General features: G+C 43.6%; 1 protein-coding gene and 1 long non-coding RNA gene across 6 annotated transcripts in view; one reads left to right on the forward strand and one right to left on the reverse strand.

Annotated features, from left to right (window-relative positions):
- Positions 1–16,618, forward strand: part of LOC119185602 (uncharacterized) — a 53,529-nt gene that overhangs the window by 18,448 nt on the left and 18,463 nt on the right. For 2 of the 5 annotated variants that reach the window (XM_075876767.1, XM_037434570.2), the window contains exon 5: positions 13,610–13,713. The exons of the other annotated variants lie outside the window; for them this stretch is intronic. The gene's annotated coding sequence lies outside the window, so the exon portion shown is untranslated. The remainder of the gene's footprint in view (positions 1–13,609; positions 13,714–16,618) is intronic. 5 annotated transcript variants of the gene reach the window in all.
- Positions 1–16,618, reverse strand: part of LOC142775399 (uncharacterized) — a 44,616-nt gene that overhangs the window by 5,368 nt on the left and 22,630 nt on the right. The gene's annotated exons all lie outside the window — the stretch shown is intronic.

A 16,618-nucleotide genomic window follows, 5' to 3' on the forward strand; every position in this document is an offset into this window, starting at 1 on the left:
CTCTGCTCCACAGCCCGAGCATGGCCAGCACGTGACAAGAAAGGAGGAGTGTTTCCACGCAAGGGGAGGAGCAGATCGGCATTTGAGAGAAAACCAACACTTCACGGGAGCTTTTTTTTTTTTTCTTTTCGTGCGCGGCACTGAAAGGACAAGGGTCTTTACGTTACGTGGCAGGGACGGGAAAGGGGAAGCGTGGCACCAGAGCATCGCAGATCGTCATTAGCGAGAGAGCCAACACTCCGCTCCGCGACAGCTTTCTTTTTTTTTTTTCTCCTCTCTCTCTTTGCGCGCGGCTTTGAAAGGAGAAGGGTCTCTACTTGGCTGGGACAGAAAAGGAAGAAGCATGACACAGGCATGTCGCATATCGGCATTTGAGGGAAAGCAAACATTTCGCTACAGCCTTTCCTTTTCTTCTTTTCGCTTTCGTGCGCAGTGTAGAGGTGTCAAAGGTGTTGTCACGATATTGGACGTGGCACTGAGAGCATTTTCGGAGCGTGGTATGTTCGAATTAACCGTGGCAAGTGCTTGTGCGTTCGAATTAGAGCGTTTTCGCCCATTGGAATACACATAGCTTTCACGGGATCACAGTGCGAGTTCGGATTTACAGGAAGTTTGAATTAATGAGATTTGACCATACCCAGGCATTTCGTAGCAGAGAGGTTTCTGCTGCGGTGGCTACACTGCACAAAGCACTTGCTTCATGGCCCTTGGGCACAAGGGTGTGAACGATCAAGGCACTTGTGCTAATGCCATACATGTCCACCACGGTTTTTATTATCACAAACTGTCATCGCCCATCAACACTACACATATTTCACGACATGGTCATGATTTTATTACTTTTATGTTTTTATACGCTTTAGGGCGATGAATTTTAAGGCCCTTATACAGCTGCTTATCACAATCATTGTCCACATCTCTAGTCCCATGAACTGGCACTCTTTGGCCATGAAATGGCCCTTGCGCCACAAAACACCAAATATCATCATCATCAGTATGGTTCACTCTGAGCTGTGTGGTTTCCAGTGATTGGTTCCCTTTTTATTTGTTTTCTTTTCTCATGTGCTCTCATGCCCAGCTTGTAGGGGTCGTTCTTGTCCTCTTTTCAACACTTCCCTCATCTGGCACTGAAGCTCTGGAATTGCTGCTCATATTCATGATAAATATTTGCCGAATGTGAAATGTATGGTTGCGGCGATGGTGTAGTGGTTAAAGCATCCGCCTCGCATGCAAAAGATCCGTGGTTCAAATCCCGGTGGCGCGCAGTTTCCAACCGGATTAAAAAAAAAAATAGATCCGCGAGGTGATGAAACTGCATTAAGAGGCCTGGGGTGCAGCCTCTCCGGTAACCACCGCCGAAAAAGCACTCTCTCACCAGAGAAGGATTGGCCACCCTGGTGCAGTATCTGGCCACTAACTCCCACGTGCATACGTCAAATAACTCACGGCCCTCAGCACCCAGCAGCTGCGAAGCAACTGACCACGGCGGCGGTCAGATCTGCATCGCAGCAGAGGGTCGTAAGAATCTCTGGATCCGGACAGGCCGCCATTGGAACCTGAACTTGGCAACGTTTAGCGCTAGAACTTTACCTAGTGAGGGAAGTCTAGCTGTACTATTCAAGGAGCTAGAGGGTGTTAAATGGGATGTAATTGGGCTCAGTGAGGTTAGGAGGACAGATGAGGCCTATACGGTGCTACAGAATGGGCACGTCCTTTGCTATCGGGGCTTGGCTGACAGAAGAGAACTGGGAGAGGGGTTTCTAATTCACAGAAACATAGCTGGCAACATAGAGAAATACTAGAGCATTAATGAAAGGGTGGTAGGTACCGTAATTCAACTGAATAAAAGATACAAGATGAAGGTGGTACAGGCTTACGCGCTTACATCCAGCCATGATGACGCTTCAGTTGAAAGCTTCTATAAAGACGTGGAATCGGCAATGAGTAAGGTAAAAACACAGTATACTATACTGATGGGAGACTTTAATGCAAAGGTAGGGAAGAAGCAGGCTGGAGACCAGGCAGTAGGAGATTATGGCATCGGTACAAGAAACACCAGAGGAGAGCTACTAGTAGAATTCGCACAACGCAGTAATTCACGGATTTAGACTACCTTCTACCGAAAACGAGAAAACCGCAAGTGGACATGGAGGAGCTCTAATGGCGAAAATAAGAACGAAATAGACTTTATAATGAGTGCACACCCAGGCATCGTGCAGGATGTGGAAGTGGTTGGCAAGGTACGATGCAGTGACTATAGAATGGTACGGTCTCGAATTTGCCTAGACTTGAAGAAGGAACGACAGAAACTGATACGCAAGAAGCCAATCAATGAGCTAGCACTGAGAGGGAAAGTACAGGAATTCAGAGTCTCGCTTCAGAACAGGTACTCGGCTCTTAGTGAGGAAACCAACCTTAGTGTAGATACAGTGAATAATAATCTGACGAGTATCATTACGGAGTGTGCAGTAAAAGTTGTAGGCAGGGTAGTTAGACAGGACACTGGCAAGCTTTCCCAGGAAACGAAGAATCTCATTAAGAAGCGTCAAATCATGAAAGTCTCAAGTACAACAGACAAAATAGAGCTGGCAGAGCTTTCGAAGTTGATTAATAGGCATAAGGTATCCGACGTAAGAAGGTATAACATGAAGAGAATTGAACACGCTCTGAAAAACAGAGCAAGTGGTACAGCAGTGAAGAGGAAACTTGGCTTAGGCAAAAATCGGATGTATGCACTCAGGGACAAAGAGGGCAAAGTAACTACCAATATGGATAGGATAGTTAAAATAGCGGAGGAGTTTTACAGAGATCTGTACAGTAGCTGGGACAACCACGACTTTAATACTATAAGAACTAGCAGTAGCCCAGATGACACCCCACCAGTAATGATAGAAGAAGTCAGAAAAGCTTTGGAGAGCATGCAAAGAGGAAAGCTGCTGGTGAGGATCAAGTAACATCAGATCTGCTGAAAGATGGAGGACAGATTGTGTTAGAAAAACTAGCCACCCTGTTTACGAGGTGTCTGCTGACAGGAGGAGTACCAGAGTCTTGGAAGAACGCTAACATCATCTTAATACATAAGAAAGGAGATGACAAGGACTTGAAGAATTACAGGCCGATTAGCTTGCTCTCTGTAGTTTACAATCTATTTACAAAGGTAATTGTTAACAGAGTAAAGAAAACATTAGAATTCAATCAACCAAAGGAAAAAGCAGGATTTCGAACAGGCTGCTCAACAATTGACCACATTCATACTATCAATCAGGTAATAGAGAAATGCTCAGAATATAATTAACCACTATACATAGCCTTCATAGATAACGAGGCTATGTATAGCCTCGTTATGTGTTTGATTCAGTAGAAATATCAGCCGTCATGCAGACACTGCGGAATTAGGGCGTCGATGAAGTATACATAAACATCCTTGAAGAAATCTACAGGGGATCAACTGCTACCATATTGCTTCATAAAGAAAGCAACAGAATACCAATCAAGAAGGGTGTAAGGCAGGGGGACACAATCTCCCCAATGCTATTTACCGCGTGCTTACAGGAGGTTTTCAGAAGCCTAGAATGGGAACAGTTAGGGATAAGAGTTAATGGGGAGTACCTTAGTAACCTGCGCATCGCCGATGACATTGCATTGCTGAGTAACTCAGGAGACGAATTGGAACTCATGATTACGGAGTTAGACAAAGAGAGCAGAAAGGTGGGTCTTAAGATTAATCTGCAGAAAATTGAAGTAATGTACAACAACCTCGGAAAAGAGCAGCGCTTCAAGATAGGTAATCGTGCACTTCAAGTTGTAAAAGACTATGTCTACTTAGGGCAGGTAATAACCGCGGAGCCGAACCATGAGATTGAAGTGACTAGAAGAATAAGAATGGGGTGGAGCACATTTGGCAAGCACTCTCAAATTATGACAGGTAGATTGCCACTATTCCTCAAGAGGAAGGTATATAACAGCTGTATCTTGCTGGCACTTGGCTACGGAGCAGAAACTTGGAGACTTACAAAGAGGGTTCAGCTTAAATTGAGGACGACGCAGCGAGCAATAGAAACAAAAATGGTAGGTGTAACCTTAAGAGACAAGAAGAGAGCAGAGTGGATTATGGAACAAACGGGAGTTAAGGATATCATAGTTGAAATCAAGAAGAGGAAATGGACATGGGCTGGGCATGTAGCGCGTAGACAGGATAACCGCTGGTCATTAAGGGTAACTAACTGGATTGCCAGAGAAGGCAAGCGGGTTAGGGAAAGACAGAAGATTAGGTGGGCAGATGAGATTAGGAAGTTTGCGGGTATAAATTGGCAGCAGCAAGCACAGGACCGGGTTAAGTGGCGGAACATGAGAGAGAGCAAGAGAGAGATAAAGATACAAGGAAAGGCAGGGAGGTTAACCAGACGCACATCCGGTTTGCTACCCTGCACTGGGGAAGGGATAAAGGGGGAAAAGAGGTTGCAGAAAAATGAGAAGGTACACACAATCACGAGCACACTCGGGGAGCACACACAGTTTACAGGCGGTCGCGTCTCTTCATCTCCGCAGTAGTCGCATGTAGGAGTGTCTGCCATACCAATGCGAAAGGAGTACACCTTTGTGAATGCAACACCCAACCAAAGGCGGCATAACAGTGTCGCATCGGAGCGGGAAAGTTGTGATGGTAGCTTTAGCTTGAGCGAAGGATCCAGTTCATAAAATTGACACCTTTGGAAGCTGGTAGACGACCAGAACGTGCGTGTGAGATCTCGAGCCAGCAGGTAAAGTTGTCTTGCTGCATCATTCCTTGATAGAGGAATCGGGACTACACGGGTTTCTTCATGGGCTGAGCGGGCTGCATCATCGGCTAATTGATTTCCGGTAATATCGATATGTCCAGGCAGCCATTGATATATAATATCATGCCCTCGTGCTAGAGCATGGGAGAGGCCTTTGTCCTGCAGTGGACGTAGTCAGGCTGATGATGATGATGAAATGTATGAGACATGCAAGCTCATCTTGTGCAGAAGTATCACTGAAGGTGCTTTTGTTGACCCTTTGATGGATTTGTTTATTGATCAGCAAGGGGCTGACAATGACCGAGACAATTTATTTGGACATTGGAGTCTTTAGGCTACGGCATTGCAGCAGACACAGTGACAATGCTACCTATCATAACACGACAAAACTGCCATGCTGGTCAATTCACGTATAGTCACTTTACGGTCCATTGAAGTGATACAGCAGATCTACCCTGTGAAGGAAGTGCAGGTTGTGCTTTTGTCATCTGCTTGCACACAGCACGCTAATGCCAGCAAGTCACCTTTACACTAGCTAGCCGTATCTCAAGTACACTAGCTGAACACAAAGCCTGTCGGTATATATGAGATGGCAGATGATGCAAGGTGGTCTCATTAAGCTGGCCAGAGCTCTACTAAAAAGAGGCTGACTGACTGCGATCAGAAAGCTCTCCAGGATGGCTAGAGTGTTTGCTTTCATTTTTTTATTACGGCATGTTGGGTGGGAGAATCTATTTCAATATGGGCTAAAGCTGCAGAAAGCAAGTTTACACTGTGAAGCCTGCCAGAAGAAATGGAAAGTCGCATGTCTACATATTTCTGGCAAGTGTTTTGTGATAATGGGTCTGCACTGTCTATCTACAACAAGCATACATGAAAACCCTATAATACAGCAGTTATATTGGAATTTATTCATTAACATGATGACAACCATGTCTATACGACCTTTTTAGCATTTTTTTTTTAATGTGGATACACCGTGTTTTTGAAAAAAGCTAGCTTTTGCAAAATTTAAACAGCTTTCTGTATGTTGATGCTGTGTGTTTCTCATTACGCATTTCATTTACACAGTGTTGCATTATTGGCATTCCAATGCATTAGAACAGATTTCTTGCAAGTCTGTCATTCTTTGGGTTCATCATAGGGAAACATGAGCTTCAATGAAAGTTATTGTTGGGCAAGCTGGTGTTGTATCACAGACGACATTTTTAGAGCAAAAGAGAAAAGAAATAATTACTGAGAAGAGAACAAAACAACACAGTGCACAGAGCGAGCACTAAACATCAACTGACTTCATTTCAGAAAAAATATACTACGGAAAGTGCACCCCTGATCATGCAAGCCACTGCTGCTTCGCTAATCAAGCATCAAATCAAAGAATCTAGTATACTCACTCTTGAAAAAACATACAGAAGTGTCGCTAATACAGTCCATGCTTTTACTCTTGATATCATAGGCTTCTAGTAAATCTCTCCCCAAGGAATCAGCTCCTCTACCCAGAATCTTAACCGTATGAATTTGTGTGCCACATGTGCAGACCGTGCATGAGCACCATGGTTACACATGTGCAGCCAGCGCGGGAACATGTGTTGCCCTTGAAAAATAAAAGTATAGTAATATCTCGTTAACTCGAACTCACACATCTCGAAAAATCGGCTAAATCGAAATTCGCCGCCACACTAAACATATTCTTATATGTCCCATGTATATTTTTCGCTTTATCTCGAAGTATTTTTGAGTCGGATTACCGATACTCGAAACCTTGATTGGGAGTGGAAAGAAAACTGTGCCGCCGGACCATTTCACAAAATTCATGCAACGCTGCCACGCCTCAAGTTTGTAGATTTTTTTTTCTTATTTTGCCGCTCCTGCCACTACGTCAATGGTTTCCGTGAACGTGAAGTGCATGAAGTCTCAGCCCAGTGACATATCAACTTTGTCAAGCAACCCTGAGGCATGTCATGTGACACATGCGCTACAGTGTACCAGAAGGGGGCAGTGGAATGAACGAGGCGACCGTGCTGCTTCTTGGCTCATTCTCCTGCGGGTGACAGCAGGGACGGCGCTGTAGTCACTTTGTACTGAAGGTTCAAGGACGTCTGGATTTGGAGCGAGCACGTCGTAGCCTGCGAAAGCATGTAATTGTTTGTTTTTAGCACATTTAATGCACTGCTGAGCCTTTATCGGTGTATGCACACCTGCAAAGCACCATGGTGTCCAAGTGAACGTGGAGACATGCCAAAATTGTGTCAAGAAATTTCCTGTTTCAGGAGCCTGCCAACCCGTAAAAGAAAAACAACATACAATTTGAATGTGCAAGGATCCACCTAGCTGCTCACTCAATGTTTGTGCAGTTTTAAAGCAGCACTTTTTAAGCCGTTATACTATTTACTATCAACAGTGTATATTGTGCTGATTTCCGAATCTTCTATTGGCACAATGCCATAGCAAGCCAGCAAATGCTTGTTTTTGATAATGTTGTGTATTATAAACGTAGTTTTATCAAGTGTCAAAAGTCTAGGCAGATGTATGTATGAATAAGTACACGCAGGTAAGTGTGACACATCCCTGTCCCACCTATCAACTATATTCGTGAAATGCCCCCTTAGAACGGCTGCCATTTATGCACGGTCATGTATGCCGTGCATGTGTCGTCCGACTAGGTTAGGCTTGTAATACTTTTGACACCTCATACTATCAAAAAAGTCAAATTTACATAGTGCATTTATAAAAAGCACGCTACACTCAGCTTTGCCAATGGTAAACATTCAGTGCATAGAATGTTTTTGGGAGCGGGGGGGGGGGGGGGGGGAATGAAGAAAAGCTTTTGACAAGCATGAGAAGTGTCAGGGTGAAGGGGGTTTAGATTCCTTCCTTCTCCCTCCTGTACTTACAGCCTCCGGGTTCGGTGCGCTTTTGACAGGGTATTTTAGCTCCCAAATATTATGATTGTTAAAATCTTCGAAGCCAAGTTCTCTTAAATTAACGTGTGACCAGCTGTATAGACAACGCGCTTCTGCCGATGTTCACAGTATTAAAGTACTTTGAAGCACATCTATCTTCAGGTAACGTGTGTAATAATGCCGAGACTATAGAGCCTTGCTGCACCAATCAGGTATTTTTTTGTCATAGTTTTCATACCTATAGTAACAATTTTTACGGCTTAACCTCAATAAAATAAATAATTTTTGATCTTTCACAAGAGCTTATTCAGCTGAAATTCAGTACTTTGGCGTGTCCTCCTCAACAGTTATTACAGCATGTGCTAGACATCAATGATGGACAGGCACAAAGAAAGCTGTATCAAAAAAGTGCGCCGAGGGAGCCGAAGTGCGTAACAGTTCTTGCGCGCAGAGCGCTGTGCCCTCAGTACTAATCGACCGCACTGCCGCCGCTGGTGGCGACGCACAAGGCATCATGCGGCGAGGCACGGTCTTGCCACTCAACAATTCCAGTACACTCTACTATGATGGCTAGAAGGAGAGGTATCAGAATCGCCTCAGCCCCGCTGTGTTCGGGGGCGTGCTGGTATTTTATGCCTCTGCGGGGCGGTGCTCCCGTTGCCACCGAGATCTGTCGAAAGCAACCCCGAGCATGCGCCGATCGCCGACGCCGCGCATTTCGTCGCTTATAAACAGGTAGGGGCACAAGACGTAACAATGTCTGCAATGGTGTGCTAGTTTAAACTTGTTTGGGATCAGTACATACTGACGTGGTCATTCCACATTGATTTCAAAATAGCAAGAACCCTGCTTTTCACCTTTGGCCAGCAAACAAGCGAATAAGGTGTGCCTCTTCGCTGTTCCCTCGACGATGAATGGCTCAGGGCCTGGAAGAGCGCGATTTCTCTTGCTGGCAAGTTACTGGAGAACAACTGCATTATGTGCGATGTTCATTTAGATGAAAGATTCATCGTCCGTACGTTTACAAGCATCTCATCAATGGTCAGTCTGTAGAAGCCCTCAGTGATTGCCTTATACTGACAGACGGATGCGATTCCCACGATATTTCCGAATGTGCCTGCATACCTCTCAACAAAGCTGCCTCTAAAATGAAAGACTGTGTCGTATTATGTAAGTGTGACTTCCTACCAAAGAAAGGTTGACTCTATTAATGAGTAACTGCAGCGCTGAAATGGATGTTACACAAGATCAATTAACTGTAACGGCGGCTACAATATCTCGTAGGGCGTGATGCAAGATGACTCTTTTAGTAAGTACTACGAGAAACACATCATCCCAAATGACACGCACGTAACGTTCTCACTATGTGCTTAAAGTGTTGGTACTGTGCTTTGATAAGTGATCTTTGTGTCATCACCACGCGGTGCATCTGGCAAACCAGAGGGAAGGGCTCACCAGGGATCTCTGTCTCCCTCACAAGGAAGGTGAAACACTGGTTCCTTTCCGAGCTAGGAAAGAGGCACTCCGAGTTTGTCCCAGGGTGAGGGAGAAAAAACTGCACACCACGCATGACACAGCACGAAGACGTAGAGTCCTACATGGAATTCAACTCTGTAGTCCATTGCAGTTATCAGTTCGCGCGCCGGGCAGACCACGGTTTGCGAAAACAGCAGCCGCAGCATGAATCCACCATGGAGAATGTGATAATGCGCCCGCCAACAGTTCTCACACGCTGGGCCTATTGCCTGGGGCACTTTCACAACAAAGCTAGCCGCTTGGACGGCCAACAGCTCTTCCTAATTCGTCAGTCGGTCAGGCGTGTACAGAGGGTTTTATGAGGGGAGCCGACGTCCCTGAATAATTCGAAAAACATTTTTCGTATTATCGCCGCTCTTGGTGCATCTCTGTGAGTGCTGACCCAAAAGAAATCAGGGTAGGCTCAGCGGCAATGCCTCACACGTCATAGCGGAGCCAAGCCAGGGAGGCCGATCATAACAGCCCATCCACCCCAAGGTGTCTCGAAGGGGTTGCAGCACCAAAACACTCCGCAGAGACCGTATGTCTGCTCCCTTGTAAACGTTGATGCAGGCTGCACCAATCTCTGGACCTGAGCCATGGCTAGCAAATGCCAGGAACAAACCATGCAAGGCCCGAGGCACAACAAACAGTGAGCACTCAACCAACCTCGAGAAATGCCAGGCTACATTTTCTGATCAAGACTCCCTCTAATTTAAAATTGGTGCTATCACTCACGAAAATCACAGACCAGCTAATAAAGCCGTAACAAACGCAGACCTACTATGGGCGAAGCAAATCCCCCAACAACCTAAAATTTAGTATAATTTCCTAGAGAGATTCACAGCTTTTAACGCACGTGGGTGCTACGGGCGACACAAAACCAAAAGGAAGTGATTAATCAAAAATGCTTCTCACTACATAAGTAAAACTCAAAATCAAACTTGCACATATAATTCAAAACAAACAGAGAAATAAAAACTTACTCTGCACTGATACTCATGCAACATGTATACTGCAAATTACAGAAGGTTCATACAGAGACATTTAGTCAGCCTTCTTCCCTGTTCAACTCAGCTTGAGCATATAACATAAAACAAACAGAGAAACAGAAACATACTTTGCACTAATGTGCATACCAACAAGTAAACTGCAGAAAACGGAATGTTTAAACAGAGGCTTTTAGTCAGTCTTTTCTGTTAAATTCAGTGCAAAAGCCCTCTTATCGAGCACTAGGTTTTGCTGAATATAAGCAAACTAACAGATATCTCAATGTCTGCTGTCAGGATGAGGAGGAAAATGAAGCTTTCAAAAATTGACACACTGCTTGCCCATCGGCAGACATGGAAACATTAAAAGCAAAACAGTAAAAAATTGGATACAAGAGCAATTCTTAGTACCTTTACATTGGTCCCAAACATTAAGTGGTGCAGATTTGGGTGCACGTAAAAGAACCCCAGGTGGTCGAAATTTCCAGAGCTCTCCACTACGGGGTCTCTCATAATCATATGGTGGTTTTGCGACGTCAAACCCCACATATCAAACATTAAGCGGCACCCTATTAGACGGGCTCGGGGGGGGGGAGACGCGCATACCTCAGTTTTTGAGGCGCCAGGTCACGATTGAGGGACAAATAGCCAACCTGTCCGAAGCTACCGAAGCACCCAGTGGTAGCGACCTTTCTTCTGGAGGGAAACGTGCTTCAATTGCGCCAATCTGAAATTACTGCGCAATGCTGCTTCGAAAGGTTTTTTTTTTTGTGTGTGTGTGTGTCCAATTCGCGCCGTTGCTGCGCCACAAGGTGGTGGTGGAGTCGTGAGCGAAATTACGAGATGGTCGCCAACACTTGTACTGCTGCTACTGTACAGCTGCATTTAGCCAGTGACTACGTGAGCGCACAGGGGCGCCGATCGCTGCAGCCTCGATCGTTGTAGGGAACCGTGTTCAGCGTGCACTGCTTTACATCAACGAAAGCAGCTCGCTGATGCAAAATGGAGCGTTGTGGATCGCGGGCACCGAGGTAGCAAGCATGCTGCCATAACTGCTAGAGCATCATTTTTGCCGCATCTGTGCGTGGTCTGAAGCGTAGTGGGCGCAAGCAGCTGGCACGGTGTGTACGCCAAGTAGGCGAAGTGCTGCATGCAACTAGCCAATAGGCAATCGGCTCTCCTGCAACCATACCGTGTCTCAATAAATCTGGGTCCATTTGCACTAAGTAGCAGATCTCGGTACACATGTATCGTAGACAGCCGCATATATTCGTTTTGTCAGCTGTGTATCCCGGCTGCGTAAAATTTCTTAAAATTAAAAATCTTGAAAATTAATTTTTGAAAAGTTAAAAACTTCAACTTAGCATGCTGCTTTGAGTCCTTGAAAAACTTGCAACAGGTCCTGAAAAGTCCTTGACTATACTTGAATTTTCGCTTTTGAAACTTGTATAAACCCTGCTAAGAGTTTCAATGACAACAATTGCAGCTCTTTAACTGTATTTTTAGTGCACTGATGCGCAAGCAAGGTATCTGTGCGAGAGCCACAGTGAGCGCAGCACAGGGCAACATCGAGTGAGCTAACATTACTTTTAACTTCAAAAAAAAATTACAATAGTAATTTCCTCATGGTAAACTCTGTTGACATCGCTATATTTTCGGAGTAAAATATAAGCTTTTTTACAGTTTGTCCATCGATACTGAATGCTTGTTTTACTTGGCATTATGCAGCTTGTTTTTAACTGTGAGGAATTGTATTAAAGTAATCAGAAATGATTGTTTTTAGAATGCTAGTAAAATGAGCATAGAAAACTTTTAGGTTTTATGGAAAACTAGAATGCTTTTATTTCATTTGATGATTGGCCATTTCTGTAAAAGATGATCTTATGTATATAGGGTTTTGTACTGCTTTGGTACCAGTGCTTTCAGGGTATGCTTGCTTGTGTAGCATTGCGATATGTAAGAACGTTTGAATTGGCGACATGTATATTTCCTTTTGGTTAATGGAGGAAGCTACAGCCAAAGACAGAAGGGCTTTCCGAAAGACTTGGCACCCCTGTACAGTTTGCCAGCATACAATAGATAACTGAAGAGATAAGAGTTCTTAGCCTAAAACCTCGTGTGCTCTTGTATCATACTTTTTGAAGGAGGGCTCTGCGTGTGGTAAGGAACGAAACAATGTGGCTGCTCCGGTATAGGCCAAGATACAGCCCGTCAACAGCACACCCGGGCTCGTGCCCCTCCATAATTTTCTGTCTACCATAGTACACCTAGCGTAAAACCCCACCTTGTCCTCACAGTTCCCATTTAAAGAAAATTTCATTAATTACGCCACTGGTATTGAAGCCTCTGGAAAAATTGGCTAAGCAGTCAGAGCCTGAGAACAGCTTGTCAAAGATCAGGGAAAGAGAGAGATGAGAGCCTCCATCATGCACCAATTCAGATAGTGTTGTGGGCTCCCTGTAAACTTGCCTGCCTGTGATGTTGAGGATACTCATAGAATGGAAGTAGTGCCAATGAGCACCTGAGTAGCCATATCATGCTGATAATATACTATTAATAGTATTGCACATGTTGGTAATATTACGATATAGTACTTCCAAAGGAGAGGAGTACTCGCACTTACCGTAAGACCATAAAAAGTATATATTTCAGACTTCTGTCACTAATATTTCATTAGAGGTACTATGTATACAGGAAAAAAAAACAATATACTAACATTTCAATATTTCAACCGCGACGTCATAGGTCCTTCAAGGAGACGTTGTTCTGGATATGGCAAAAGAGTGGGCAAAAATGGCTTTTTTGTTGTTGTTGTTGTTTCGCGTCCAACTTTTTAATTCAACATAAACATGACAGAGGGGTCACGAAAAATGGAAGTTGAATTTATTAGCACTTGATGACTGGAGAAAATTCCTCGGTCTGGAGCCAACATGTTGACATGAAAACTTGTCTTTGCCAAAAGAACTGTTTTTACTTGCCCGCTAAAAATAGCAGTCAGAACAACGAAACTGCGTACTACCTCTGTTCTTGCAGGCTAAAGTGTTGTGATGCGTCTTTCTACAATAATATATAATAATATCCTATGTTTTGTTTGCTTAGAAAGTATAAATTGTAATACCATAAGCAAAGATCATAATTTGTTGAAGCTGGGATTGCGCCATTGTTTTACCTTTGTACAGCCTAGCCGCTAGTGTTGAGTGTTCTTGCGCTTTCTTGCATAGATGTTTCTGCTTAGTTTGAGTGATACCTTGGCTGTATTGAGATAACATTTACAGATTAGGAAGAAAAAGCAACCAACGAGGTATGTGTACATTTATTTAGCAGGACTGCGGTGAAAAGGTTTTTAGTGTGCATTATTTTTAATGCAGCTTTGTAATGAATACTCATGTTTTTGTGATTTTATTTTTTCTTTTCTTCATTTAAGGATGTGAATCCCATAACTGCACATTCTTTTGGGCCTGGGTGCTTTTTCCTGGAGCTGTAGTACCAGGCAGTCTTAAAGGACCTTGAGGACAGGTTCAATTCAGTGTAAGTCAATGCATTATCATGACAGGCACATTGCTTCTGGAGTGGCAGGTATGTTATTCTTGTGTACACTGGAGCTTAGAAAAGTTCTAAAGGGACCAATTTCAGTAAGTGTTTACAAGTCATCATAAACAATGACTTCAGAATATGTCATTCTTATGTTCTGGGAAACTTGTACTCGACACTTGGATGTAATCACTATATCATTATTGTTGAAGCACTCAACTCTGGGAGAACAAAGGGAAACCACGTAAATATTACAGTCAATCCTGGATATATCGAACTCGAGTGGGATCACAAAATAGTTCAATAAATCGAGAATTCTAAATGCAAAATATGCATATTTAAGGCCTAAATTGAAGCATTCTAAGCCTCAGAAATCGTTACAAGAGCTAACATAACAATTCGCTCACAGTATAATGAAAAACAACTTGCGAACTACAAATTACCGCACTTTATTTCGCATAAAGATAGTCCATAAACTTGTCTTGGTTTTTGCACGCCGTCAAGTTTCAGTCATCCTCAATATCGTTGAAGCTTTTCAAATAAGCGAATTTAGCTCCTTCGGCCACAACAATGTTGATTGACGCAGAACGCCGATGCAAGCTTTGTAGCACGGCAAAAAATTAGTTAGCGGCTAACCGACTGCTAACCAACTGGCAACCGCAGCCACGATCTTATCATTGGTCACGATGGCATCAATGCAGTCAAAAACAGCTATGTCATCATTTTGTATCGATGATTGATTGATATGTGGAGTTTCACCTCCCAAAACCACCATATGAATATGAGAGACGCCGTAGTGGAGGGCTCCGGAAATTTTGACCACTTGGGGTTCTTTAACGTGCACCCATATCTGACCACACGGGCCTACAACATTCCCGCCTCTATCAGAAATGCGGCCGCCACAGCCGGGATTTGATCCCGCGACCTGCGTGTCAGCACTTGTATCGAAGTCACTTACTTTCCGAGATGGTGCCCAGAAACGCTGATAAAACGCAGAATTCCCTGAGGCCGTTTTCAGCGGTCATGACGCACCCAAAGTCGTCACCTGGCTCACAAGGAACGCTCACGATGGTGTTTTATTTGACATCGCTCCAAGCGCCAGTCATATTTTTTATCACTACGCGAGGGTTAATGTTCAGTTCAACTCCCGAAAGAAGATATCAAGAACGAGACAAGAAGTACACAAGACCACAAGCCGCAGAAGACAACTCCGAGTTCGTCCAAGTTCCCATCGTCGACATGTTGGCGATATCATTGTCGCTTGTGGCTTTGTAGCTGGCAATCGCTGCTTTCAGTGGCTTTGATGCGAGAAGATATAAAAAGCGTTGCCTCCGAGACACACGTTTTAAAACCGAAAACACTAAAAATACATCACAAGGTTGCACATCTCGAAGGCCATGCTTTTCAGGCTTGCCTGCCATTGTGCGCAAACAAAAAAGAAAGAGAATGCGAACATTGCAATGAGAGCACCGAGTCACTTTGCATTATGATTTCCAAGCCCTCGGCAATCGGTCTTCAGAAAACATTATGTCCATGCGATAAGACCTGCACATAAAACGTACTTGCAAGTGCCACACGATAAACCAGATAAGTGCAATCGAAGAACTTTTTTTTTGTTGTTGTTGTTGTTGTCACCTGCACGTGAAAAAGGATCGGAATTTGTTAAAACGCGGTCAAAAATAGCGCGTTTTGAGTTCAGTGTACTGACCTCTCAATATTACACACTGATCTCAGTAAAAGTTTAATTTCTTTTTTCCTTCATAAGCTCAAGCTGCAACAGAGGATACAATAGCACATAGTAAAAGTTGCTGGCAGTGACTGCAAAGAAACCGTTGCTCAAAATGCATTCTCTCTCTTTTTTTCTTGTTCTTTTGAAAAAAAGGTAGTGTTGCAAAAGAAAAGAAATAAATGCGTGCAGGCAAGCACACGATGTGATTTAGATGATTATTGTTAGAGAAAGATAAACACTCTAAAAATTTTCACATTTTGGGCCTATCTTCTCCCGAAATAATGGTCATTTGTCTTGCATGCCTTCCTTTTTATTAATGCTATGCATTGTGCATGTTTTACATAAAGATTAGTGGGGACAGACTTTTCAAGAGGGAAACCCCAAGACAGGTGAGAGTTACTGCTTAGGAACAAGATAACCTACAAACCAAAGCATAGGCATTTTTTTAATATGCACACTTTTGGGGTGTATTTCCACACAATAATAATTGGCTTCTGGCTGGCTTTCATTTCTTTTCTCAAATTGCGCGCTATCTATTTCCCAGTCAAGAATGCTCTGTCACGCCTTTAGAGAGCACATCAATAATTACTGAAATGTATCAGGCATATAGAGATAATTAAAAGAGAGCATGTGAGATATGATTATTGACGAGTGGTAGAATGAAGCCCTAAGTACACCGTTTATTTTTAATGTGTATATATGAGCTCTTACAAAGTGCAAATTAAAGTATCTTAGGTACGTTTTAGCTAGCGCCACTCATAGCCAGCCTTCACCTCATGCATGGACTATGTGCCCTCTGGCAAAAAGAGTTTTCTACACTTGCCACCTCAATCACGAGCAGTGCTGCCTAACTTTCAGGGATTACACTTACAAAAAGACTCAACAAAGCGGGTGGTGAGGCGCCTTCAGTCATACTTAAATTGGTTGAATATCGGATGCATAATCGAAGGTTGTGGGATCGAATCCCGCCAATAAAAAGGCGATTTTTTATCCACTTAACATTGTTTTTACTGAGCAAACAAACAGATACTCATGACAAAAAAAAAAGCCCAAATGAAGCAGAAACATCATGAATTTTCACATTCTGGAAAATATCTTTAATTATATGGTTAAAAACAGTCTCACTCAAACACAAAGAGTGTAAAGGATCACCTAATTGTTTTGTACAGCAAA

This window comes from Rhipicephalus microplus, chromosome X (genome assembly GCF_043290135.1).
Source record: "Rhipicephalus microplus isolate Deutch F79 chromosome X, USDA_Rmic, whole genome shotgun sequence".
Taxonomy (NCBI): domain Eukaryota; kingdom Metazoa; phylum Arthropoda; class Arachnida; order Ixodida; family Ixodidae; genus Rhipicephalus; species Rhipicephalus microplus.